We start from the raw sequence: 27,638 nt of genomic DNA, 5'->3' as shown, positions 1-27,638 counted from the left end.
AATCACATAACCTTCTATATCAAGTCTCACTCAACTTATCACATTTTAGGATGTTTTAATAAGAAATAATCTGACAGTTAAAATCTGTGTTGTCTGGGGTCTTCTGAGGGCTTTAATTTCTATAAGAGTATCTCTGATCCCTAGCTCTATCTAGGCTTCCTAAGCAGACATGGTCTGGTGTTTAAGGCTAGGATGTAAGCATGGATGCCTTGCTCATTCTTGAGCCTCCTGCTGGTGATCTGGGCCAGGACACATCCTGAAGGAGAAATACCTAAGAAGAAAGCAAGAATGATAAAACAAGGACATGTAATAATCATTGGATTTACTGAACTTCAGAAGAGAGAAGGACTTGTATCCATGTCAAGAAGACTACAAGTAACTCTCTGCCCATTATATTTATATTCAGTGAAAATACATTGGTCTCTAAATTTGTAAAAAGCTTAGGGATCACTCAGGAGACAGAGCATAAGCACACCATAATATCCTTCTCATCATGCTAAAAATAATACACTGTGATAAGCCCTTATTCTCAACAGAAAGGAGCACAGAGAAATGAAAAATTCTGCCTCACTGAGTCTGGGGAGGGATTCATGGATGGCTTGTCATTTAAAATGAGACAATAAAGATAAGTAGAATTTTACCTGATGGACAAGGAGAGAGGAAAAAAATAGCAACCCATCATGTGGGTGCATTAGCACTGTAAATTTGTAATTTGGTAAGAGGCAGTGAAGTGACTCAATATGTCAGATAGATCTAATTACTAATCTGAACTCTCTTCATACTAGTCATGGTTTTACCTCTATAAGAGGCACAATGATATTTACTTTATAGAATTGTTTTGATTGTTAAATGAGATAATAGACTTAAAGTGCTTAGCACGTTGCCTGATATGTATAAAGGAGTGAACTGACATCATCCTCATTAATGCAAGCACCAAAATACTTCAGAAACTTCAACAGATGACAATGTGTTCAGAATTAGTAATACTATTTCTGAAAATCTTCCCAAAAGAATAAATGTAAACTTTGAGAATATACACAACATGGATCAGCATAGCAAAAACAACAGAAAACTATCTAAATGTACAAAATTGCGTGAAAGCCAAGAATGGTATGGGATAGTCACCTAAGTGAGGTTCCTTTTGGCATGGCATATAAAAGTCTAGTCATAGAATGACATACTTTGGGAAAACACTTTTGGTGAACTGTTAATATGATAAAGGTAGTATTTGACACATGTATATTATGATTGAAATAATGTAAAAATACAAATAAAAAGTGGCTGGGAAAAATATTACCCATTGAAAGTGACTATGAAGACAATAATGGTAATTATGCTACTGCCATATATAATTGGGTGCCTTCTTTTTTGTCTTTGTTTGATTGAAAAGAGGCTGTACAATATATACTACATTTATTATAAATACAGATGGAGCTTTTGGAATGTGCCAATTGGTATAGTAATTGTCTCACCATTGCTTAGGTATCTCTGATGATGTTCAATGACCCTTCTCAGAGATGCTAAAAAGGAGTGTTTGGTAGGATATGGCCTGCAGACCAAACCTGTTTGTAGGCCATGAGACAGGATTTTTTTCAGTTTTTATTTTTTATTTTTAGATGGTTGGGGGGAAAGTCAAATGAAAAATAATATCCCATGACATGTGACAATTATACACAATTCAAATTTCAGTGTCCATTAATAATGTTTTATTGGAACACTAGCATGTGAATTCATTAACATGATTTCTACGATTGCATTTGACCCCAACTGCAGAGCAGACAGAGTAGTTATGATGAGACAATATGACCTGGAAAATTCAAAATATTCTCTATCTGGCCCTTATAGAAAAAGTTTGCTGACCCATGTAGTAGTGGAAATCTTTAATTGAAAGTGTTTGAATTTGAATATACCTAATTCGGTCTTCAGAGTCCTTTAAGCCTGAAGGTTCTCTATTCTCCAATTGTTGTCTGCATATAAGCAACAGATGAGAAATCATCAATTTTGAAACAACAGTACAAATTGGACAGAGACCCTGAACATGCAGCATCAGAGATTGGCAATAAGGGGACAGCAAGGGTAGGGTAGGGGAGACATACAGAATGCTGGAAAAGGATAGCTAAAATAGATCTTGATCCTGAAGTCCTATTCTTATCCATTCTCCTCACTTTACTTCTCAATAGAGCTTAGGAAGGGCAGTTTTAGCCAGAGCCAAATGGAACTGGTTGCTTTCATAGGTCAAAACTCATGGCATACTGGCAATTTCATAAAGTGCAAGTAAGCTTTGGGGACAATACTGCCATTTTTTTACTAAAGCAATCCAGCCAAATTAACTCTTGATTTAGAAATAGATTAAATTATCCTATATAAGCAAATTTTAATAAAACTTGGATGCTTTAGATTAAAAATTTTAAAAATGCTTAGTATTCCAAAGCTCAGCTCAGAATCTTCCTTTTTGACATTTGACGGATTTACATTTGCATTTTACTGGGTTTTCATTGATTATAACTTTCCATTTAAAAAATAGTTCAATGTGAATTTAGTTATTTAAAAGTTCACTTGATGGGCTGCTTGAAAAACCAAAGTACTCTGGTCTCAAGAGTAAAGAAATTTTATTTTACTTGTTCAAAACTAAGTTAATATGGGAGCCCTGCCCTTTAAGTCTAGACAAAGGACTTGGGGAGACGGGTGAGATAAATGTGTAGTTTTTAAAAAAAGGTTAGCAATATATATCACAAATCAAAAAAAGGTGAGAAATCTGACATTGAAATTGAAGTAAAGTCTCAGAACAAAGCAGAAGAAATACATGATTTTGAGTAGGATATAAAGCAACCTCCTTTGTTCTAAATGATTTTTAATAATTCCCAATCTCAATCCCACAAGTAATTCCATGATTTATGTGAAAAATTCAATAATGAATAGTTAGAACTGTGTATAGCCCATTAGAAAACACAATGACCCTGTCCTAGGTAAAACAGAAACTTTGCAAAATCCGGACCAACAAAACCACTTAACTAATGTTTGAGGCATTCCACATCTTGCAAATAGGACTCGATTTTAAATGTTTAGTAAGTAATAAGTAAGCTGAATATAACATTGCCTGACAGGTTCTTTCAGCTCATGATGAGGACAGATAGACCCAACAGTTAATCATCAACTCTGAATTGTTTTGCCTTCTAAAGAAGAATTTGTTCCTGGTTCATTCTTTTTAGGTCTCTTTACAGAATCATAACATATATTCCTGAAATTACTGGTAAAAAAATAAAAAAACTATTATAACAGAATAAGGATCAGTAAGAAAAGCATTTTTATGAAAGACAAATTTTAATCATAACATTATAACACCTCACAATGGTATTTTAGCAAGTAGGAAATTTCAAGTTGGTGTTCCATTTAATGCTAGCAAAAGCTATATGTACATATTAAATGGTGGGAATTCTAATAGATATTTTTACCATCAAGGAATCCTTATCATTTTTATGTACAAAATAGTTATATAAACATTTGTAACTCAAATGTTATTTTAACTAAGAAAATGAAACCATTATAGTGTTTAGATATTTTTACAACCAGTGGTAGAACTGTAACACTGGTAAGGGTGAATTATATCTAAGAGCAAAATTGAATGCTTCAGTTTTGAAATTGGATTTAAACATCTGCCCTGTGGTCATTTAATTAAATTAGGTTACTATCCCTTTCTATTCTCTCTCCCTTTTTCTGTTCACACTACTATATAGGAACATACCCCACACACACACACACGCATACACACACACATGTATGCCAACTTTAATAATCTAGGTATAATATGCAAAATTATTATTTTTTATTCCTTAATAAATATCCAGGTCTATGTTAAAATATTTTAGATATCAATTGTGGAAATATTGCCTTTTAATTCTAATTATTTTATGTCTGTTTGTTTTTATGTTTATATATATATATATATATATATATATATATATATATATATATATATATATTTTTTTTTTTTTTGGTTAGTATGGAAAGATTCCAGTTGATCTCTTACACCTCAGAAAACTATCCTCTTTTTACAACCAGTGAATTAGCTGGTTTTAAAGTTCCTACAACAAATTATTCATTTGATAATACCACTCAAAAAAAAGTGTGATTTTTCTCTTGAAAAGTCTATTTTCTTCAAATCACTGGTTATCTAATAAACATTAATTTTTAAATAAGAAAAGCCTAAAAATTCGGATGCATTTTTGGAGTAGGGTAAACGTTAACAACTCACTGCTAACAGGAGCTTTCAAGGATTTGGGTGTTAACATGGATGGCAGTAGGTTTTCCTTCCAAAGTTATAAATAATAATTGCATTTGGACATATTTCTTTCATCAAATGTATAAAAATTTCTTCATCTTTATTTTATTTGGCCCCAAATAAATGAACTGGTTTATTTTTATAAATTTGTGAATCCCACCATAAACGTAATCAAGGAGAGAGGGTGCACAGAAATCTATAGACCTGGCCTTGTCTTTCAAAGTGATTTGAAGTCCTGAGCTATGTGGGAGCAATTCATTCTAGTGTGGCTGATCTGCATGTAAATAATATATCATTCCAGTTAGCAGAAGAATATATTCTGCTCGTTGTCTTGTGGACCCAGTGGCTTGGTATGTGCAATATATAACATGCCTCACTTTTTATTTCTTTTGGTGATGTTGGCAATGGAACCCTGGCCTCATGCATGTTAGCATGTGTCCTACCACTGAGCTACATCTAACAGCCCTCTCAATTAAAACAAAACAAACAAACAAAAAAAAACCTATAGCTTCTGATTTTTAAAAATGACATCAAAACTATTTTCTCTATGTCACAATGGATTTTTAAATATGCTGCTGCTAAGGTAGAAGAGAAATAACTTGAATTTGCTTTATGAACAGACTTACCTTTTTATGTGATTTCTGTTGGCGTATGCAAGTTCTGATACTCAAGGGAGTGCATTATGCAATTTGTTAGGCTGTTGCCTTTTTAATGTTAAATATTTGATACAGAAACAATACCCAACTATTTTAAAATATTTTGCACATGACATTATATTTAAAGGGATTAAGAAAAAGTGTCAATGTGTCATTAAAAAATGGGAATGATGTAGAAAGAAAGCACTGCCATGATTCAGTATAAATTTTGCATGCCTATTTGGTAGGATGGAATTTATGTCAACATGAGCATATGATTCACAAGCTATGATTGTAAAAGTTCATAAGATACCACCTTTCAGACAGCTAATGGATTTGTCCTTCTTTCTTAATACATTAAAATCTATCTTCATGCCCCCCATTTAAACATTCAAAAGAATAAAACATATTGTAAAGTTCTGATTGAAATTTAGAAAGAATGAGATCTTCAGAAAATTTAGAAATTTAGATCAATAGGGAGGATGTGACTCTAACATAGTCACACAGGTACAATCAAAACATCATTGGTAAGCTTGAGTTTGGAGTTGTTATGGTTCAGATCTGAAACATATATCAAAGGCCCATAGCACTAAAGGCTGGATCACCAGCCTGTGGTGCTATTGGTGGAACTTTTAGGAGGTGGGGCCTAGTGGAAGGAAGATAGGTCATTGAGGGTGTGCTCTTGGAGATGACTCCAGGACCCTCCCTCTTTCCTCTCTCTGTCTCTTTTTTCCTCCCACGTGCTCTTTACAATAGTTCCAAAGCAACAGACACAAACAAATGTGGTCTAAAACCTTTAAAGTCATAAGCTATGTTAAACTTTTCCTCCTTATAGTTATTTCAGGTGATCTTAGTGACAAAAAACTAACTAATATAAGAATATGCAAGGAAGTGATGGAAAAGGAAGGAATGTCATTCAAAATGTTGTCAATTAGTAAAAGAAAATGTCGCCATTAGATTAAGTCAAGTAGACACATGGATTTTACGATTAGTTTGTTATTAAGACAAGAAATACACCTACAATTTCTAAGTATGACATAAGCTTTTACATTCATGATTCTAAAAATAATCTACATTCTAATTTTTTCTAATTACAATATATATCACCTGCCACAAGAGCAGCTCGTCTGTATTTCAGTAACAAGAGGGTCCATGGTAGGTAAAGGCATCTCAATAACAGTTACAAAATAAACAAAAGGAAAAAAATAGAATAACAGGATCTGATTTACAGGAGAAGTATCAGGTCAAATAGAAACCATTATATAGTAGTAAGCCTAGAATATTTCCAGAAGGAAAGTAAATGAAGGTAAATATAAGTTTTATAAATTGTCATGTGCATCATTAAAGCACTCTAAGCCCCTCTTTGGTATTGAGATGCAGTGAATAAATTATATCTAACCACATAAATATGAATCTTCCATGTTGTGTAGTTTATTTACTGTGCAGCCTCTGAATAAAATATTTCTACTTGCTGAATTTTCACCCAGTATAAATATTTTAAAAACAATAAAATATACATCAACTTCTTTAACCTTCTCCTTTGCATTCTTTTCAAATAAGCATTCGGGAACGTGTTATTTGTTGGGTTCAGTTTAATTTTTAAAATATATCTTAATGGGATTTTTTGAATCATTGGAGCCCTAGAAACTCATTTAAAAGAAAACCTCTCATGATACTGGCCCTGCATATTATTGATTCTATGAATCAGTCATGAGCAAGAATCCAAGTGAAAGAGAATGATTTTTTTCAGGGGATTTTTGAAAAGTAAGTCAATATTCTAATTTCGATTTTGAAATGAAGTGGCATGTCCTATAAGTAGTAAATGACAAATAACATGTAGCAATTATACAATTGGATCCTGAGAGCTCAGAAGCTTCAAGGTAGTAAAGGACAAAATCACCATTTTTTGTGACCTTATTTTAGTTTCCCTTTTGAGTCTGAACAATATCCGGTTCTATCAGAAAAAATGCTGTTAATGTGGGATCTATCCTGGGAAGGGAAATAGATTTTCTTCACATAATTGCAAGAGACATATGCATTTAACTCCAAAGTTAAATGCAGATCTATCCAGAGCTATATGTCTCTATCTTGTTATACATTGCTAATCTAAGGACAGTAGAAACCTTATAACTTATGGGTTTTTCTTGTAAACCCACTGCACTGTTTGGATTCCTGGAATCCTGTCACTGTACAGCCATCAATGCCTGCCTTGCACAGCAGTGTGCTTGATGAAAATGGTGTACCCTGAGTTCAAATCCTGGTGCTCAGTGACTGGATTAACTGGTACCACTTTGTACTTCATTGTTCTTCAACTATTAAAAAAAAAACAAAAAACTCTCTAATGCTTATATTTTGAGAATTTAATCATGCAAAATGAATAAGAAGTACCAAGCAGAATAAACAACCACTAAATGTCCATTACCATTGATATTTTTCACATAATGCCCAAGTGCTGATTTCTAGGAGAAAATGAGCTACGAATATAAAGTGAAATTATTTTCCTTCCTCAGCTAGCAGCATCTTTATGTTCCATAGCATTTTAAGTACATTTTTAGTATAATACCTCCTAGATACAAGAAAAGGTTTTACTTACTTGGGGGAAATTATTTTTGTACTGGCTTCTAAATACATGGGAGAGTCAATGAAGGTCAAAAGCAATAGTAAAAACAATACCCACTGTCCAATCAAAGCAATGTTCAGGTCCCAGTGAAAATGGGTGTTTTCTTCTTCTCTCCCCGTTAAAACAGCTCTCATTTCCTGGTAGATCAGTGAGACAATGAAGCATTCAAGAGAATTTTCAGCAATTGAAACTGCAAATTGCAAAACAACTAAAATGTCTAGAGTGACTGCTGCTTGGCTGGATTTCCATTTTCTCATTTCTTTTCTGATTCATTATCCTTAGAGGTTCTACTGCATATGCAGTTATTCAATTAATTCTAACAGGGTTACAGGTTTGGTTTGCAGAGGAAATTTAGAAAATGGACATATATTTATTCTGTCAGTATAAGTGCTCAGATTTAGAACTGAGAATCTAAACTTCATGAAAAGAATTTTTTATCTTCCTGTTTTAAAGCAATTTAAACAAGCTTTTGTATTGTTGAAAGGCAAACTAATAATCTCAGATTGTAAAAATCCTTGTTAGACAAGCAGAAATATGAGAGTGGACATTTTTCTGAGTTGCTCTAACTAACCAGGAGAAAAAAGAAGTTAAACCTCAAATTGGTGACATTTGTTGACTTTTATTTCCCAGAGTAGTTTAGATATTACTCTTAAGCCTGAGCCAAAGGGACCAAAGTCCTGCTGTGTCTCCATGGTCTGGTTTGAGGGTCCCAAAGGTTTAAAACTTGCTGATTGGTAAATTATTTGATTTCACTTAACCTCCAATTTACATCCAAGATACAAAACAGTCTTTCAATATATCCACATGAACCAGAGAAAGAGAAAATGCCAAGTGCAGGCTTTGCATATCCGTCAACACATGTAAGAACTGATGATATTGATGAAACAATTAACGAAGCTGTGGTAATTCAGCTGAAAAACTGGGGAGCAAAAAGCCACCTCACTTTATTCCAGAATCACATTTTAATCAGTTGATTATTCTTTTCCTTATTCAGGGATGATGAAGGCAGGTCAATATCTCTTCTGTTTAAATTGGACATTCTTTAAATTATGACTATAGAAATTAAAAGAAAATGGCTCAAAGTGTATATTCAAATAAATATGATTATTTTTTCAGCAATATAAGCATTGCAGGGCTTGGTGGTGCACGACTGTAATCCCTGCAGGTTGCGAGGCTGAGGCAGGAGGATCGTAAGTTCAAAGCCAGCCTCAACAAAAACTGGGTGCTAAGTAACTGAGTGAGACCCTGTCTCTAAATAAAATACAAAATAGGGCTGGAGATGTGGCTCAGTGGTTGAGTGCCCCTGAGTTCAATCCCTGATATCGCCTCAAAAAAAGTAATACAAGCTTTGTCTTCAAACTTACCAATATTTTGAATTATAGCTGAGTATGCATTAATTCCTACAATATTATTTTCAGAATTTTCAATGCCAGCTTCCTTAAAGTTTTGTCTAGAAATAAGTTAACAAGTTCAGACACAAACAAAACAAAAATTTTACTGCATATTATAGCAGACTAGATAATTCAGAACAATCTTTCCATTAAGATCCATTAGAAAAACAAACTAAATGGATAAAATTTTAAAACAAGGCCACTTGAAGTTATTAGAGATTAAAAAAAAAAAAGGAATTACTGTGAATGGAAATAGGGGGAAAGAAGCAAAAGGAAGTGATCCCAGAGTTCAGTGAAAAAATTCATGAGACCTGCTATTTCCAATGAGGAGAAATAGAGACCACTTGGAGATGATGTGATTTACCACCTTGATGAACTATAAGAATTTTTTTATTAGGACATGTGCATGGATGGCAGGGGAGCTGGGCTATACCATCAAATTGGTGTATTTTATTTATACATATTATATATATATATATATATATATATATATATATATATATATATATATGTAAAAATAAACCAGAAATATGGACCAAAGCTCTACATTTAATCATCTGCATTTCTGCTGAAGGGGGATCCCATGGCAGAAGCCATGTGAATCCATTTGGAGACAGAGAACTTCTCCCTAGGTCTCAATTTGCATTCTAAAACATTTTTTGCAAATGATGTCTGACACATAATAAAAGTTCTCAGTGAAGTAGAAATAGCAGAAAATGGTCTTAATTTTATGAAGTTTACTTACTAAAAAGCCTACAAATGCAACATACTGATTATTTAAGTTAAACACTTTTCCTTTTCTGTCCCAACAGGCGAGGATGCCCATGTTTGCCCTTCCTATGCAACACTGCTGAAGGATTGCTCAACTTTGGCATCCTAAACACGTGGGCCCAGATGTTCTTCGTTGTGTGCGTGTGACAGGGGATTGTTGTCCTGGCATGGTGGAGGTTTCCTAGCATGACTGGCCTCTACCCCCTGGATGCTGGTAGTCCTCTCTCAAGTGTGACCAGTATATGTACATATCGATAACTCTCCTTTGGGGCAAAACTGCCCGGGTTGAGGATCACTACTCTTTGTAAGGTCCAACTGGTTAAGTAAGCTGAGAAGAGAAAGAAAAAGCAAAGGGGGAAGAAAAGTGAGGGAAGGGAAGAAGTGAAGAGGCAAAGAGGGGATTTAGGAAGATGGCGGCGAGGGGAGTGCATTGCCCCCGTGTGCTGCTTCACTGTGTGGGAGTATGACAAGTCAGGACGGCTAAAGGATATCTTGTTAGGAATTTCCAGCAATAGTGGGGTGCTCCGGAACCTGGAGGAAGGATTTCCATCGCACGAGGATCGGCTACGGGGACTCAAACGCGAGAGGTTTGTCGCACGGAGGGTAACACTGCTTATTCAGCAAATCGCCCCGCGGCTAGAGTCTGCAGCGCGCGCTGGGAAACGAGGAGATAGCGACGCAGGGATACAGCGCTGCAGTTTCTGCCAGCCGCGCAAGCACCGTACTCAGGGCTGAATTCTGGGTTCGAGACGGGGGAAGGAAGCGGTCCATCTCGGTTCTCCACACCGGTCAGACCACAGAGGAGGCCAGCAGCCACCATGTTGGAAAGCTGACGTCACCATCCCTGTTTTCGACTGACCGCAGCTCATTCAGCCATAGAACAGGTAATTTCAGGCTGCCATTCGCCTGCGGCTTGCAGACAGATTGCTAGGGTTCAGTGCCTGGGGGCTTCTTAGAACCTGATCTTATCGGAGCGAACACCGAGCGCGGGGCGGCCGAGTTCCGGCTCCCGGAACCGCCCTGGCCCAGGGCTGCGGAGCCTGCGGAGGCTGCTTCTTGGACCCTGCTCCTATCAGAGCATACACCAAGCACTAAGCGGCCGAATTCCGGCTCCCGGAACTGAGCCCGCGGGGACTGCTTCTTGGAGCCTACCCTTATAGGAGCTTACACCTAGCACGGAGCGGCCGAGTTCCGGCTCCCGGAACTTCCCTGGCCCGGGGCTAGGAGCCCGCGGAAACTGCTTCTCGGTCCGGGTCCTGCTGAGGGCCGGTCAGGACTCACCCGTTGCTTTGGTTGCCCGGCAAGGGGAACGAAATGCTGCCATTCGCATAGGATACCAACATGGCAGAGATCTGATGTCATCAGAAAGCGGCGGAGGAGAGAACTTCATCAATACCAGCGGCGACATAAACAGTTGGTCTCCTGGTAGGGGGGGTGAGGCACAGACACCCGAGTCTCCTCAATTTGTCGTCGAGCCAGAGGGGAGGAGCCGGGCCGCCGCCAGCGCCCGGAGCAGGCCCAGCGGCTCGCCAGCGTGGTGACCGCGTGACCCCAATTGGAGAGGGGGTGGAGCGGAGCCGCCACCCGCACCCGCAAGGTGGGCAGACCTGCGACCCAGTGGTACATGGACGTGGTAGGAGGGGCAGGGCAGAGCCGCCGTTCGCGCTTGCAAGGTAAACAGACCTGTGACAGCCTGGCGGGTCAGGCCCAGTGGCCTGCCAGTGTGGTACACACGTCACCCCAACTGGAGTAGGGGCAGAGCAGATCCTTCTCCCACGCCCGGATCAGGCCCTGCCGGTGTGGTGGCCACGTGACCCCAATTGGAGTGGGGGCGGAGCGGAACCGCCACCCGTGCCCGCAGGGTGAGCAGACCTGTGACCAACCTGCAGATCAGGCCCAGGGGTCCGCAGGCGAGGTAGGAGGGGCAGGGCAGATCCGCCGCCCACGCCTCCAAGGTAGGCAGACCTGCAACAGACCGGCGGATCAGGCCCAGGAGCCTGCCGGCGTGGTACACACACCACCCTAATTGGAGTAGGGGCAGAGCAGAGTCGCCGCCCATGCCAGGAACAGGCCCAGCGACCTGCAGGCGGGGTAGTCACGACACCCCAATTGGAGTAGGGGCAGAGCAGAGCCTCCACCCGTGCCCGAAAGGTGGGCAGATCTGCGACCGACCAGTGGGACAGGCCCAGTGGCCTGCCGGTACGACAGACACGTCACCCCATTTGGAGTAGGGCAGAGTAGAGCCGCCGCCCGTGCCTGCAGGGTACGCAAACCTGCAACCGACCGGCGGATCAGGCCCGGTGGCCTGCCGGCGTGGTACACTCGTCACCCCAATTGGAGTAGGGGCAGAACAGAGCCGCCGCCAGCGCCCAGAACAGGCCCAGTGACCTGCCTGTGTGGTAGCCACGACACCCCAATTGGAATAAGGAGAGATCAGAGCCGCCGCCCGCGCCTGCAGGAAAGATACGCAAGCAGTATGAAAAGACAAGGAAAGAAAGGACCACAAGCAATGCAGGTCAACGCAACTTTAGAAGAGGTAACAGCTGCAGCAGATGGAATGTCAGATAAAGAATTCAGGATATACATGCTTCAGATGATCTGGAGTATCAAGGAAGACATTAAACAGCAAAATCAGACAATGAAAGATCACTTCGACAATGAATTACGCAAACAAATCCAGGAAGCAAAGGATCAACTATACAGGGAGATAGAGGTTATAAAAAACAAACAAACAAACAGAAATCCTAGAAATGCAGGAAGCAATAAACCAACTTAAAAACTCAATGGAGAATACTACCAGCAGAGTAGAACACTTAGAAGATAGAACATCAGACAATGAAGACAAAGTATTTCAACTGGAAAAGAACATAGACAGCTCAGCAAGACTGTTAAGAAACCATGAGCAGAACATCCAAGAAATATGGGATAACATTAAGAGACCAAACTTAAGAGTCATTGGGATACAGGAAGGTACAGAGCTCCAAACCAAAGGAATGAGCAGTCTATTCAATGAAATAATACAAGAAAACTTCCCAGACTTGAAGAATGAGACAGAATCCCAAATCCTAGAAGCCTACAGGACGCCGAATGTGCAAAATCATAAGAGATCCACACCTAGACACATTATAATGAAGATGCCCAACATACAGAATAAGGAGAGAATTTTAAAAGCTACAAGAGAAAGGAAGCAGATTACATTTAGGGGTAAGCCAATCAGGATAACAGCTGATCTTTCAACACAGACTCTGAAAGCTAGAAGATCCTGGAATAACATATTTCAAACACTGAAAGAAAATGGGTTCCAACCAAGAATTGTGTATCCAGCGAAATTAAGCTTCAGGATGGAGGATGAAATTAAAACCTTCCACGATAAACAAAAGTTTAAAGAATTCGCAGCTAGAAAACCATCTCTTCAAAACATCCTCGCCAAAGCATTACAGGAAGAGGAAATGGAAAATAACAATGAAAACCAACAGTGGGAGGTAGGACAGTAAAGGGGGGGGGGAAATAATCAAAGAGGAAAACAAACCAGGTTTAGTAACAGAAATAAACAAATATGGCTGGAAGAACAACCCATATCTCAATAATAACCCTAAATGTTAATGGCTTAAACTCACCAATTAAGAGACACAGGCTAGTAGAATGGATCACAAAACAAGACCCAACAATATGCTGCCTACAGGAGACGCATTTGATAGGAAAAGACATACATAGGCTGAAGGTGAAAGGTTGGGAAAAATCATATCACTCATATGGATTTCGGAAACAAGCAGGAGTGTCCATATTCATATCAAATAAAATAGATTTCAAGCCAAAGTTAATCAAAAGAGATAAAGAGGGACACTACATACTGCTTAAGGGAACCATACACCAACAAGACATAGCAATCATAAATATTTATGCCCCAAACAATGGTGCAGCTATGTTCGTCAAACAAACTCTTCTCAAGTTCAAGAGTCTAATAGACCACCATACCATAATCATGGGAGACTTCAACACACCTCTCTCGCCACTGGACAGATCTTCCAAACAAAAGTTGAATAAGGAAACTATAGAACTCAATAACACTATTAATAACCTAGACCTAATTGACATATATAGAGTATACCACCCAACATCAAGCAGTTACACTTTTTTCTCAGCAGCACATGGATCCTTATCAAAAATAGATCATATATTATGTCACAGGGCAACTCTTAGACAATATAAAGGAGTAGAGATAATACCATGCATCTTATCTGATCATAATGGAATGAAACTGAAAATCAATGATAAAAGAAGGAAGGAAAAAGCATACATCACTTGGAGAATGAACAATAGGTTACTGAATGATCAATGGGTTATAGAAGACATCAAGGAGGAAATTAAAAAATTCTGAGAGAAAAATAAAAACACAGACACAACATATCGGAATCTATGGGACACATTGAAAGCAGTTCTAAGAGGAAAATTCATTGCTTGGAGTTCATTCCTTAAAAAAAGAAAAAACCAACAAATAAATGATCTCATACTTCATCTCAAAACCCTAGAAAAAGAAGAGCAAAACAACAGCAAAAGAAGTAGAAGGCAAGAAATAATTAAAATCAGAGCTGAAATTAATGAAATCGAAACAAAAGAAACAATTGAAAAAATTGACAAAACTAAAAGTTGGTTCTTTGAAAAAATAAACAAAATCGACAGACCCTTAGCGATGCTAGTGAAGAGAAGAAGAGAGAGAACTCAAATTACTAGCATATGGGATGAAAAAGGCAATATCACAACAGACACTTCAGAAATACAGAAGATAATCAAAAACTATTTTGAATCCTTATACTCCAATAAATTAGAAGATAGTGAAGGCATCGATAAATTTCTTAAGTCATATGATCTGCCCAGATTGAGTCAGGAGGATATAGAAAACCTAAACAGACCAATATCAATTGAGGAAATAGAAGAAACCATAAAAAGACTACCAACTAAGAAAAGCCCAGGACCGGATGGGTATACAGCAGAATTTTACAAAACCTTTAAAGAAGAACTAATACCAATACTTTTCAAGCTACTTCAGGAAATAGAAAAAGAGGGAGAACTTCCAAATTCATTCTATGAGGCCAACATCACCCTGATACCTAAACCAGACAAAGACACTTCAAAGAAAGAAAACTACAGACCAATATCTCTAATGAACCTAGATGCAAAAATCCTCAATAAAATTCTGGTGAATCGGATACAAAAACATATCAAAAAAATTGTACACCATGATCAAGTAGGATTCATCCCTGGGATGCAAGGCTGGTTCAATATACGGAAATCAATAAATGTTATTCACCACATCAATAGACTTAAAAATAAGAACCATATGATCATCTCGATAGATGCGGAAAAAGCATTCGACAAAGTACAGCATCCCTTTATGTTCAAAACTCTAGAAAAACTAGGGATAACAGGAACATACCTCAATATTGTAAAAGCAATCTATGCTAAGCCTCAGGCTAGCATCATTCTGAATAGAGAAAAATTGAAGGCATTCCCTCTAAAATCTGGAACAAGACAGGGATGCCCTCTCTCTCCACTTCTGTTCAACATAGTTCTCGAAACATTGGCCAGAGCAATTAGACAGACGAAAGAAATTAAAGGCATAAAAATAGGAAAAGAAGAACTTAAATTATCACTATTTGCAGATGATATGATTCTATACCTAGCAGACCCAAAAGGCTCTACAAAGAAACTATTAGAGTTAATAAATGAATTCAGCAAAGTGGCAGGATATAAAATCAACACGCATAAATCAAAGGCATTTCTGTATATCAGCGACAAATCCTCTGAAATGGAAGTGAGGACAACCACTCCATTCAAAATATCTTCAAAAAAAAATAAAATACTTGGGAATAAACCTAACAAAAGAGGTGAAAGACTTATACAATGAAAACTACAGAACCCTAAAGAGAGAAATAGAAGAAGATCTTAGAAGATGGAAAAATATACCCTGTTCATGGATAGGCAGAACTAACATCATCAAAATGGCGATATTACCAAAAGTTCTCTATAGGTTTAATGCAATGCCAATCAAAATCCCAACGGCATTTCTTGTAGAAATAGAGAAAGCAATCATGAAATTCATATGGAAAAATAAAAGACCCAGAATAGCAAAAACAATGCTAAGCAGGAAGTGTGAATCAGGCGGTATAGCGATACCAGACTTCAAACTATACTACAGAGCAATAGTAACAAAAACAGCATGGTACTGGTACCAAAACAGGCGGGTGGACCAATGGTACAGATTAGAGGACACAGAAACCAATCCACAAAACTACAACTATCTTATATTTGATAAAGGGGCTAAAAGCATGCAATGGAGGAAGGATAGCATCTTCAACAAATGGTGCTGGGAAAACTGGAAATCCATATGCAACAAAATGAAACTGAATCCCTTTCTCTCGCCATGCACAAAAGTGAATTCAAAATGGATCAAGGAGCTTGATATCAAATCAGAGACGCGCCGTCTGATAGAAGAAAAAGTTGGCTACGATCTACAGTCGGTGGGGTCGGGCTCCAAATTCCTCAATAGGACACCCATAGCACAAAAGTTAATAACTAGAATCAACAAATGGGACTTACTCAAACTAAAAAGTTTTTTCTCAGCAAAAGAAACAATAAGAGAGGTAAATAGAGAGCCTACACCCTGGGAACAAATCTTTACTCCTCACACTTCAGATAGAGCCCTAATATCCAGAGTATACAAAGAACTCAAAAAATTAGACAATAAGAGAACAAACAACCCAATCAACAAATGGGCCAAGGACCTGAACAGACACTTCTCAGAGGAGGACATACAGTCAATCAACAAGTACATGAAAAAATGCTCAACATCTCTAGCTGTCAGAGAAATGCAAATCAAAACCACCCTAAGATACCATCTCACTCCAGTAAGATTGGCAGCCATTAGGAAGTCAAACAACAACAAGTGCTGGCGAGGATGTGGGGAAAAGGGTACACTTGTACATTGCTGGTGGGACTGCAGATTGGTGCAGCCAATTTGGAAAGCAGTATGGAGATTTCTTGGAAAGCTGGGAATGGAGCCACCATTTGACCCAGCTACTCCCCTTCTTGGTCTAGTCCCTAAAGACCTAAAAAGAGCATGCTACAGGGACACTGCTACATCGATGTTCATAGCAGCACAGTTCACAATAGCAAGGCTGTGGAACCAACCTAGATGCCCTTCAATAGACCAATGGATAAAAAAAATGTGGCATTTATACACAATGGAGTATTACTCTGCATTAAAAAATGACAAAATCATAGAATTTACAGGGAAATGGATGGCATTAGAGCAGATTATGCTAAGTGAAGCTAGCCAATCCCTAAAAAACAAATGCCAAATGTCTTCTTTGATATAAGGAGAGTAACTAAGAACAGAGTAGGGACGAAGAGCAGGAGAAGAAGATTAACATTTAACAGGGATGAGAGGTGGGAGGGAAAGGGAGAGTGAAGGGAAATTGCACGGTAATGGAAGGAGACCCTCAGGGTTATACAGTGGAGGGGGTAGAGAGAGAGGAGGGGAGGGGAGGGGAGAGGTGGGGAGGGGGGAGGGGGGATGATGGGAAAGGCAGCGGAGCACAACAGACACTAGTATGGCAATTTGTAAATCAATGGATGTGTAACTGATGTGATTCTGCAATCTGTGTATGGGGTGAAGGTGGGAGTTCATAACCCACTTGAATCAAAGTGTGGAATATGATATGTCAAGAAATTTGTAATGTTTTGAACAACCCACAATAAAAAATTAAAAAAAAAAAAGAGGCAAAGAGGGAATGAGAAGAAAACAAGGAAAGGAGGAAGAGAGACAAAGATCCGAAATTCCAGCATAATCTTAATGCAAGATGGAAAAGACTTCCATGTAGAAAACTATAAAACTTTACATAGAGATAGTAAAGAGGATTTAATGAATATTAGATTCTTAAAATAGTCAATATTACAAAGAATCAGATACTAGATACTGAATCAAATACTGGGATATTAAAACTGTGAATATTACAAAATACTCAAATGTGAATGTGAAATCACATCTCTTCATACTGACCCACAGACTCAGTACACAAAGAGAATCAATCAACGTAAAAATAGGCAAGGGCCATGAACAAGCATCACACAAAACAATATACCTAAAATTTCAATAAATATACAAACATGTGATTACCCTCATTGGTCATTAAGGAAATGTAAATTAAAATCATCATCGTGAGATAGTACACCAGACCATTAAAAAGAACTAAAATTAAAGTGACTGAAGGTGCAAAGAGCATGGAGTAATAGCAGCTCTCATAAACCCTAGGTGGGAGTCAAAACTGACAGCTACGTTGGCAACCAGGTTGGCATTCCCTACTGGGATTGACAACGTGCCTTTACACACACATGTCTTTAACCAACAGAAAGGCTCATGCTTGCTGAGCAGGAGAGACCACTCTATCGTGTTTACTCCAGCCTAAGAGCCAGAAGCTTGAAACCATCTGAAGACACATCACTGACAGAACAGAGGAGTCAAGTATGGCAGGCTGATACCACAGGATGCAAAGCAGCAGCCCAGTGAGCAAATGCAACCAGGCAACATCACTGACTCACGACTCACAGACGGGGGCACGCTCAGAGAAAGGGTGGGCACTAGGGAATGCCTACCCGGTGTTCCCTGTCATGTAGCTCAAAAAGAAGAACTCACCTGTAATATTTGCAGGTGGTGGCATGAGTACAAAGGTAATAAATGTAAACAATTGATTTCAGTACAACACAAAATATTGTCTTCCTTTGGTGGAAACAGGTAAGGGGTTGGAAAGGTGTTGAGGGGTCCATTAGGGAGCCGGAAATGTTCTGTTTCTTGGATGAGGAAATTAACTGAGTTTATTGAGCTGCTTGTGTGTGTGTGTGTGTATACCCTCACTATTCTATATATTCCTATATTTCATTCTAGAAAACAAAAAGAAAGCAAATTAAAAAACACTGCTATAAATTTAAAGTTTCTACATCTCTGAAAAATACTTTGAATTTTACACTTGGATTAAAGTTAATTTATTTTGTTCTGATACATTACTCTTCTAGTGATTATCTACTTGAGGAGAAAAATGCAAACAGATAAGAAGCAATAGAGAACAGTGAGATTAATATAAACAAGCAACCAAAAAAAAGTCAAAACAGGAAAGAATATTATATCCAAAAACTAAAAGGTAAAATAAACCAGTACATTAAACATTTTTTTTTCTTAGTATAAATAAGGCATAGGAAAGTCATAACCATCACTCTCACCTAGCTTATTGACTTCCAGATATATCCGCAATCATGAAAACAAGCAGTAACTATTTAAAACTTTATGGTATCATGAGGCAAGAAGTCTCTCATAAAACATGAATAAACTGCCCGGGGAAGTAACACCCGGTCATCTCTGAGTAGTTTCATTTCTTTATCTATTTCTTTATTGGATTCTCTAGCCACCTGGCAACACCCAAGGAAGTTCTGGTGGAGAGACCACCTTCAGTATAAACTCTTTGAGGTTAAGATTCATGATCTCTCTCTCTTGGGCACATGTGTTCTCGCTCCCCCAACCCTCCCTCCCTCATGCCCCCCATGTTTCCATTTTGGATAAAAGTATGAAACAAAGATCCTAGATATAAGAAGTCTCACATCCAATTCTGCTACTGTATAGAATAGTAATTTAAAGGTTTTCAGGCTAGAGTTTAAAGTCTGACAAATAATCTCTTTTGAAAGTCCAGGAAAATGGGCCCAACTGAAGGGCACACAAGATGACAGAAGAATACTGTAAGGACTTTCTATTTCTACCAAACAGAACATGACACAGGCAAGCTGGCTCTGTGTGCCTATTCTCCCCTTCTCAGTGATTCTTTGTTTGGGGCACAACTTTAATCCTTGAACTTTTTCTTTTATATTCAAATTAGAGTTTGGAATCTGTTGTTAGATTCTCCTGCTGAACTTTAATTAGAAATTCCAGAGTGAGTTTCCTCTTCCTATTATATTTTGGCTATCACATGGCCAACCTATTGCAGACACACATGCAAATCGATACCCACTGAACAGATTCTTAAGGCATGTAAAAGTGTGTGCAGCCCTGCAGAGTATAATGTGCCCAGCCCAGTGTTTCAGTTTGTAATGAAATGCCTTATACACCCTGCCAGTACCAGGCAGGCAAAGAGGCAAATGTATCCCATGAGCTAGCAAGAACCAGGCTGTAGAAGAAAGCAGGGCATTCCACTTTACATTTTGCTGATGAAAAGATGCACTAAGATGCCACCTGTCTTTGGCTAAGAATCTCCTTTCAGCAGCAATGGGAAATAAGACACCTCCCTAGAGTCCTAACCCATCAAGCCCAATTGCCAAAAAAGTTCAATAAAAAGAAACAGAAAACAATCTGATCTGTCAAGCATTTTATTAGCTTCCCCTAAGTGATATCAGAGGGCTCTAATATATCCATGAAGCTGCCACAGTCAAATAAAATAAAAAATGACAGAAATCGAGTAAAGCCAGGCGAGAATTTTAAACATCCTCAAAGCCTCTGCTTCACAGATTACTCCCTTACCTTGGGTCACAGGGAGGTGTGAAAGAAGTGTGCAGACAAAATGCCTGAGGCAGCACTCACAAATATACTAAAGAGGATTTTTCAGAAGTTGGTCACACTAGAATGATTTGCTCAGGCAGGTATGATGGCAAAGAGCAAGCGTGAGAGACTACAAATTGTCAGAGACTGATAAGAAAATTACCCATTACCTGCCCCCCCAAAATGCATTCTATTTCCCAAGCTAAGAAGATGCCTTATAAAAATGGAATATACAGGTAGGAGGGAGAGGACCAGAAAGGGTGAGTGGCATCAGGTAACTTACCATATAATGTGCATAACGTGTCACAGTTTGGATAAAGCAAGAGTATAAATAAACACACAACTCTTTCAAAACAATCCACGTGGTGCTAATGCATGGTCTCACTATAAGTTAGATTCTTTGTGTAGTTTGAAATCTGATTACTTAACAACATACAAATAAATAAATATATTAATCTTTTCTCTGCTATCGGGCTCAGAATAAAGTAAGGGCCCTGAGATGGAAAAGTTATTTGTGTATTCAAAGCTGGATGTTCTGGGACTAAGATTTTTTTAGAGGCATTTAAGTTCAGAAAACAAATGGGTATGAATCCAATGGCCCTTGGAAGAACATGAGAACTTATATATTTTTGGTTGGTGACAAGAGTATCTTACTGTTTTTGGAGTCTTATCCAAGCACCCGAGGATGTATGAGAAAACTAAACTGATTCCAAAGGAACTTCTGTGACAAGATACAGCATCAGAAAAAACACATTTCCCCCTTATATAGATCATTTTAGTTGCCACATGTTCTTACCATATTTGTCTAAGATCTGGAATTTTAAGTATGTCAAATTAATATACCAACACATTTAATTTACAGATTTCCAAGTAGTGCCATTTCTAGCAGTATTTAAAATTTTGCATGCTAACCCATTTAAATGAATACATGAGAACTGGAATGAATTTACATAATCTATATAGATGGGAATTAATATATCTGCTCTTCATTGTCAACTCCCCTGTGGTGTGCTCATTTTGCATTAGAAGGTTAAGTTGAATTTCCATAGAAATTCCTAGGAGCCCACATAGACAGATGCTCAAAATGATAAATAACCTAATTCAACCTCCTGAGCACTTAGGCTCCAAGTAGTAAGATGCCTTAGCAAGAGCGCTGATCAGGGAGTCTAGGCCAAATTCTCCTGCTTACTTACCTGTTAATTAACATATATTTTCTGGACTGCAGTTTGACCTCTAATGATACGTCTTCAAACACACATAAATTCAACATCTAATAACAGAAATATTCCAGTAATATATAATCTTGTGTGTGTGTGTGTGCATTTGTGTGTGCATTGTGTTACCAAAAAAATCAAGGAGGTAAGTTTTAAAGAAAAAATCTGAGAAGTGGTACAACTCAGAGGTAAAGTTCTTTCACTCCAGGAGGGTACAAGTGCCACCTGTTCTAGATCAGTGGCATGCTGAGCCACGTTGAAGCCTGAAGCAAGAGGAAAATCAGTAACATGAATCCTGTCTGTATTTAATAATTTGATATTTTGTTCATAGATTTCTGGTAATAATTTTGAATTTTAAAAAAAATTGCCTTCAAGTATTGTCTTGATCACTGAGGGCTCCCTTTAGTCAGGCTGTGCCTCACTTGTCTCATCTGGCCCAGACCTGTTTCTAGATTGTTCTTCTAAGCACACAGTTATTGGTCCAGTTAAATTAAGGAAAGTAATCAACATATTCATATGCTTAACTTTGAAATCTGATTTTAAAATGCACCAGAGGAAATCAACAAGTATTACATCACCAACTATTACATCACAAACTATTACAACCTATTTACCATCTTCTTAATTTATTAACATTGTTATATTATTAGGAAATAATAACTTTAAATTTGAACTGACGTATTCCTAAAAGGATCATGCATTTTATGAAATCAAACAGAAGTGATTTGGGAACCATCAATTTACAATTAGTTATTTCAACACCTTTTTATCATGACTGTTGATTTCAGATTTTCATAGGGAATTTTATAGCATATTAACTAATTTGCATGTGAATATTTTGAATTAAAAAGATGATACATACACAATAAATAAACATAAAATATGTTGCTTTAGATATTATCCTGGATTCCATTGCCTTGTAGTCTCCTAGTGTTCCCTGAATTACACCTCCTCAAGCGTTTACCATTACGGACTACACGGTGTGTACCCTGGTCCATCACTCTATACTGATAGAAGCTGGGGTTGATTTTCTAGTTTGAACTATGGTCATGTAATTACTTTAGGTTTTATATTTCTTGAAATTTTGTGTCTCATGGAATTTAGCATGATGATATTGCTAGATAAGAACTCACTGAATGAATACACCAAGAAATGGTGTGAATGAATGAAGAAAAAAGAAAATTTGCAAAACTGTGAGCTAACTATTGTGAATCCTAAGTATTAGATGTTTTTCAAAATTCTCTCTGAATTTTAATTTTCTCCTTGAGCAGTAAAGATAAAATGAAATAATACAGGCAATTTATGAAACACATAGATAGCTTGGGGGCAAATTGCAGAAAAGATGCCGTATACTTTATGATTTCATTCCTAAGGGGGTCTTCATGAAAGCCTTTGGGTGATGTGCTCTGTAATAATCCATTCTAATGACCCTAAAGCACACTAAAAAGGCTAAAACCCTGGAACAGGAAATAGGTTAAGGTGTAGAGGAAAGTTATTAGTTGGGTCAGCAGTTAAGGGATTTATCTGGTGTCTATATGCCCATGGCATTGAACAAGCTGGGAAAATAGACAAGGTCTGACCTTTAGATTTCACTGCACCATAATTAACTTTAAAAATCAGCTGAGCAGTCTGTCTGTTTGAGGGAGCAAAGCTCATTCACAAGAATACAGCTTGGTTATTAGCCGAGAAACACACACCTTTTAAAAAATTATGCAGAGGACATTTAATGTAATCTATAAAGAACTGCAGAGTTTGGAAGAACTACAAAATCTAGAACTCAAACAATCTGTGGAATAAAAATAATGGGAATAATCACTCATTTCACTTAAAAATGCTTTCAAAAATGAATGTGCTCCAATAAATGTGAACAACCAGCAACTTTAAGATATATCATGCATGTTTGATCCTTTGTTGTTGTTGTTGTTTTAAATAAAGCAGGAAAATACTCAGTTAGTAGTGAAAAAGGAAACTAGTTAATTCTACCAATTTTTTTTTTTGTGTGTGTGTGTGAGTGTGCCTGAATTTCCAATATGGGCCCTAGGATCTGCCTTTATGAAGGCATTTCAGAGTCATGTGTCAATTCTACATTTGCAGCCTTCAGTGGTAATGAGCTTGGCCTGGAGTGATGCAAAGATGCAAGAGTCAAGGCTTGGGAGTCTTTTCGCTCTCCTGGGGTATTTACCTTAATGCAGGGCCTGCTTATATCCCCAAGTCTGTCATTTCCTGAAAGCAAAAGAGATATGCCCTTTTCATTCCCTTCTCCTAGAGTAATTACAGGCTCAGGTAACGGGTCAGTGGGGCACTTGGGATTTCTACATGCCAAGAGGAAAGAAATCAATGTCAACACTCTTATAGCAACAGCCCAGTGGTAGTGTCACTGCCACATGTCCTAGGGAAACACCAGGAGTTCAATGGCATCTCCAGTAAAGACAAACAGTGTCTCAGAAATCAAGACTTTGCTTTATTCCCATCCTGGGAGGACAGCAATGGAACAAAGGACAACAAACACTGTCAGTAAAAAGTGAGTTGTCCTCTACATTGTCTTGGTTAAGTAGCCTTATGGGAAATCAAATATTTTGAACAAATACCAATATGTGCTTATTGTTCCCAGTATGCTTGTGTATGACTAGCAGTCCAGAGAATTATGTATGTAAAGATCACCTTGCCTGTTTCTCCAGACTTAATAATATTTTTTGTTGGCACTGCTATTAAAGAGTCTCAAGAAGGGCTATGGAGTAAGTACCAGTTTTGCCTCTCGTTTCATCCCACGCAATTATCTTCCAACTCAGTCCCTGAAGTTTAATATAACTAGCTCTTTCAGTTATTCACTACTCATCTCCTTGGCTTAGTGGCTTCCCTGCTTCCTTTGACATCGACAGCAAACGTGCTACCATCTGCACACACTGGTATGTGTGCCTATCAACCCACCTCAGGGAGACAGGTATATCATATATTTATAGTGTTCAGAATGAACCTTTGGCTCTGATATTTTCACACTGTCTGGAAGGAGAGGCCTCCTTGAGAGTATTTCAAGATTGCTGTGTTTCCCACTCAATTTGTTCCCGTTATATCTTACTTATAAAGCAAAATTGCTCTGTTGTTAGGAAAGTCAGAAAAGCATCCACCTTTGGATAGAGAACAAAAACTGTGGAGAACAAAATAAAGCAGAAAGGGTTATGGGATGGTTGGGGGCATTGTCTCCAGGAATGGATCCTACCAAAACACATGAAGTCAAAAGTGAATCCCCAAAAGGTGCTCCTGTGGACAATATTTCTGAGTCCAGAATTAAAATGACAGTAACCATTCCCCTATCGCTTAACAGATGCCCCCATACCAGCCATTATTTGTTCAACCCTTTCTTGAAAGCTAAGTATTAGAATGAGATTGTTGTCTACTCCACAGATTTGAGTGCTCAGGGCTTGTGGAGATATAACAGTAGTGCCCCCAGGCAAGGGATGCTGAGACAAATGCTCTTCTCCCCGCAAAGGCAGCTTGATGTCACTCTCTCCCTTCTTTCCTTCCTTCCTGTAACTTCTGTCATTTCTTTCTCCCCCTCTTCCTCCTTCTCTCCCCTTCTGTAACTCTACTTCAGTAGCTAACCCAGCCTTTTTTTTCTTTTCTACTTATTTCCTGTGACTATTATAGTATTTGAGATTAAGAGGAGGCCAACCATTCTTCTTTAATTAGAACTAATACCTTAAAGAAAATAAATTCATGTGTGTCTCTTCTGACTCTTTCAAGTTCACAGACACTTCAAATACTGTTTTGTAAATATTAGCTATGAGTATTATTTAAGCACAGCTCTGGTTGCTTAACACATCAGTTTATTAATCCCTATTCCCATGTTATAGATTAGGAAATTAAATCTCAAGTTTTAATTGTTATGACTACCTAGCTAGGAACTAGCAATGTGAGAAATAAAACTAAATTTTATGTGATTTTTTTTCCATGAGGTTACCTTTTTTGAGGTTTTGTGGTGAAGTATTTTAGAAAATATCTGGATTACAATATAATTGAGACCTATCTAAAGGGCACCCTAGGTAATTAGAAGGATTCACACCAGTCAAAGCTGGGACAATTTGAATATCAAAATCATGAATGAGAAAATCAGGTTACAACCTTACAGTTTAAATATGAGGTGTCCCCCAAAATCTCATGTGTGAGATAATACAAGAAACTTTCGGGTTGAAATAATTGGGTTACAAGAGCTTTAACCTCATCTGTTGATAGGGATTGACTAGATAGTTATGGGGATTGACACTAGGGTGTGGCTGGAGGAGGTAGCTCATTGGGGGGGGGGTGTCTGTGTGGTATATATTTTGTTCTTGGTAAGCAGTATGTTCTCTCTGCTGCTTGATTGTCATGTTCTACTGCTTTCCTCCAGCATGCTCTTCTGCCTTGATATTCTGCCTCACCCCTGTCACACAGAACAGAGCCAGCCATCTATGGACTAATATCTCTGTAACCATCAGCCCCTTTTGTCCTCTAAAATTGTTCTTATCAGGTCTTTTTTTTTTTACAGGAGCAAAAACCTAACTAAAACATAACCCATTGAATAAAGTTAGGATCCTTAAGTCTAGGGATATGAAAGAATAAACAAATAGGGGTAAGAGAATATCCTTCTTATAGTATAAGGCAAACTAATAAATGTTGGAGGATTATGAGAAAAGAAAATTATTATTTGGCACCTTCCTAGTAATAATTGATTTAGGCAAGAAACATAAGGGTATGTTAAAATTAATGGAGGGAAATGGATGAGGAATAGGATTTTACATAGTCTCAAAATATCTCTCCACAAAATACAAATTATAAAGGAGCAAAATATAAAATTATAATGCAAAAACCTGGCAGTAACCAAATTAATGATCTAAATTATCTCACTATCATCAGTGGTACAAATTGGCATCATGAAGCCCAATAGGATGCAATCAAAAGGCAACGGCACAGGGCTGGGGTCGTAGCTCAGTGATAGAGTGCTTCTCTTGCACGTGTGAGGCCCTGGGTTCCATCCTCAGGACCACATAAAAATAAATAAATAAAAATAAAGATATTGTCTCAATCTACAACTTAAAAAAAATTAAAAATGACAATAGCACAGTATCACTTCTGGCATATCTAACACCAAAATGGGTAGCCTAGGTCTAATCATGGAGAAATAAGGCCAAATTCACATTGATGGACACTCCACAAAAGAAGTGGCTTGTAATCCTCAAAGATCTCAGATTTATGAAGGTCAAAGAAAAATGAAAGAAGGAACAGACTGCAAGATACTAGAAGATATGAAAACTGGGAGCAATGTGTAATTCTGGACTTTATATTTTGTTACAAAAAGACTATTGGGATAACTGGTAATCTCTGAGCACAGGTCTCTACAAAAAAGAACACAAGAATTCTGTGTAGCATTATTGCAAAAAATGTTCACTGTTTGAAATTGTTTCAAAAGAAAAACCTCTTTACTTAAAACAGAAAATAGCTTCCTCCTTCATTGAATTAACAATTTTGAGAGGATATAGTGACTCACATACTTAAATAACCATTATAAAATAAATTGCTAATTGTGAAACTTAAAAAAATGAACTCTATAGAAATTTAGAGAAGTGGAGTGTTATGGGATCCTGGTATTGTCTGAGAAGGCATCTAGTACGGAGTCAATTGTATCTCCCAAATTTGACATTTTTCTCTAACACACAATGTGACTGTATTTGGAGATAGAGCCTTTAATGAGGGCAACACAACCCAAAAGGACTTGTAAGAAAAGGAAGGGACACCATCTCTCTCCCTCTCTCTTTCTGTTTTTCTGTATATATAGACAATAAAGGCCATATTTTAATGCAGTGAGAAGGTGACTATCTACAAACCAGGAAGAGAGCTATTACCAGAAATTGAATTTGCCAGCACATTGATCACAGACTTCTAACTTCTGAAATTGTGAGAAAACAAGTAGCTGTTCTTTAAATTGCCCAGTCTGTGGAATGTTGTTATGGCAGCCAAAGCAAACTACTACAACATCATAATAATCATAATAAGAGGCTAGATATATGTGGCTGAAGGAGGTGGGTCATTGGGTCTATGCCTTTGGGATATATACAATGTCACTGATAAGCCTACGTATATTTCACGTGCATTAAAAGATACACATTTGATGAAAATCT

At 37.9% G+C, this 27,638-nt stretch overlaps 1 protein-coding gene across 3 annotated transcripts in view; it reads right to left on the bottom strand.

Moving 5' to 3' along the window:
• The window catches only part of Dcc (DCC netrin 1 receptor), a 1,097,715-nt gene that overhangs the window by 378,143 nt on the left and 691,934 nt on the right, over nt 1-27,638 (bottom strand). The window lies entirely within an intron of this gene.

This window comes from Marmota monax, unplaced genomic scaffold (genome assembly GCF_021218885.2).
Source record: "Marmota monax isolate L192 unplaced genomic scaffold, Marmota_monax_Labrador192_F-V1.1 WCK01_AAM20220418_F8-fsc00088, whole genome shotgun sequence".
Classification (NCBI taxonomy): domain Eukaryota; kingdom Metazoa; phylum Chordata; class Mammalia; order Rodentia; family Sciuridae; genus Marmota; species Marmota monax.
This window is presented reverse-complemented; position numbering and strand designations above follow the sequence as displayed.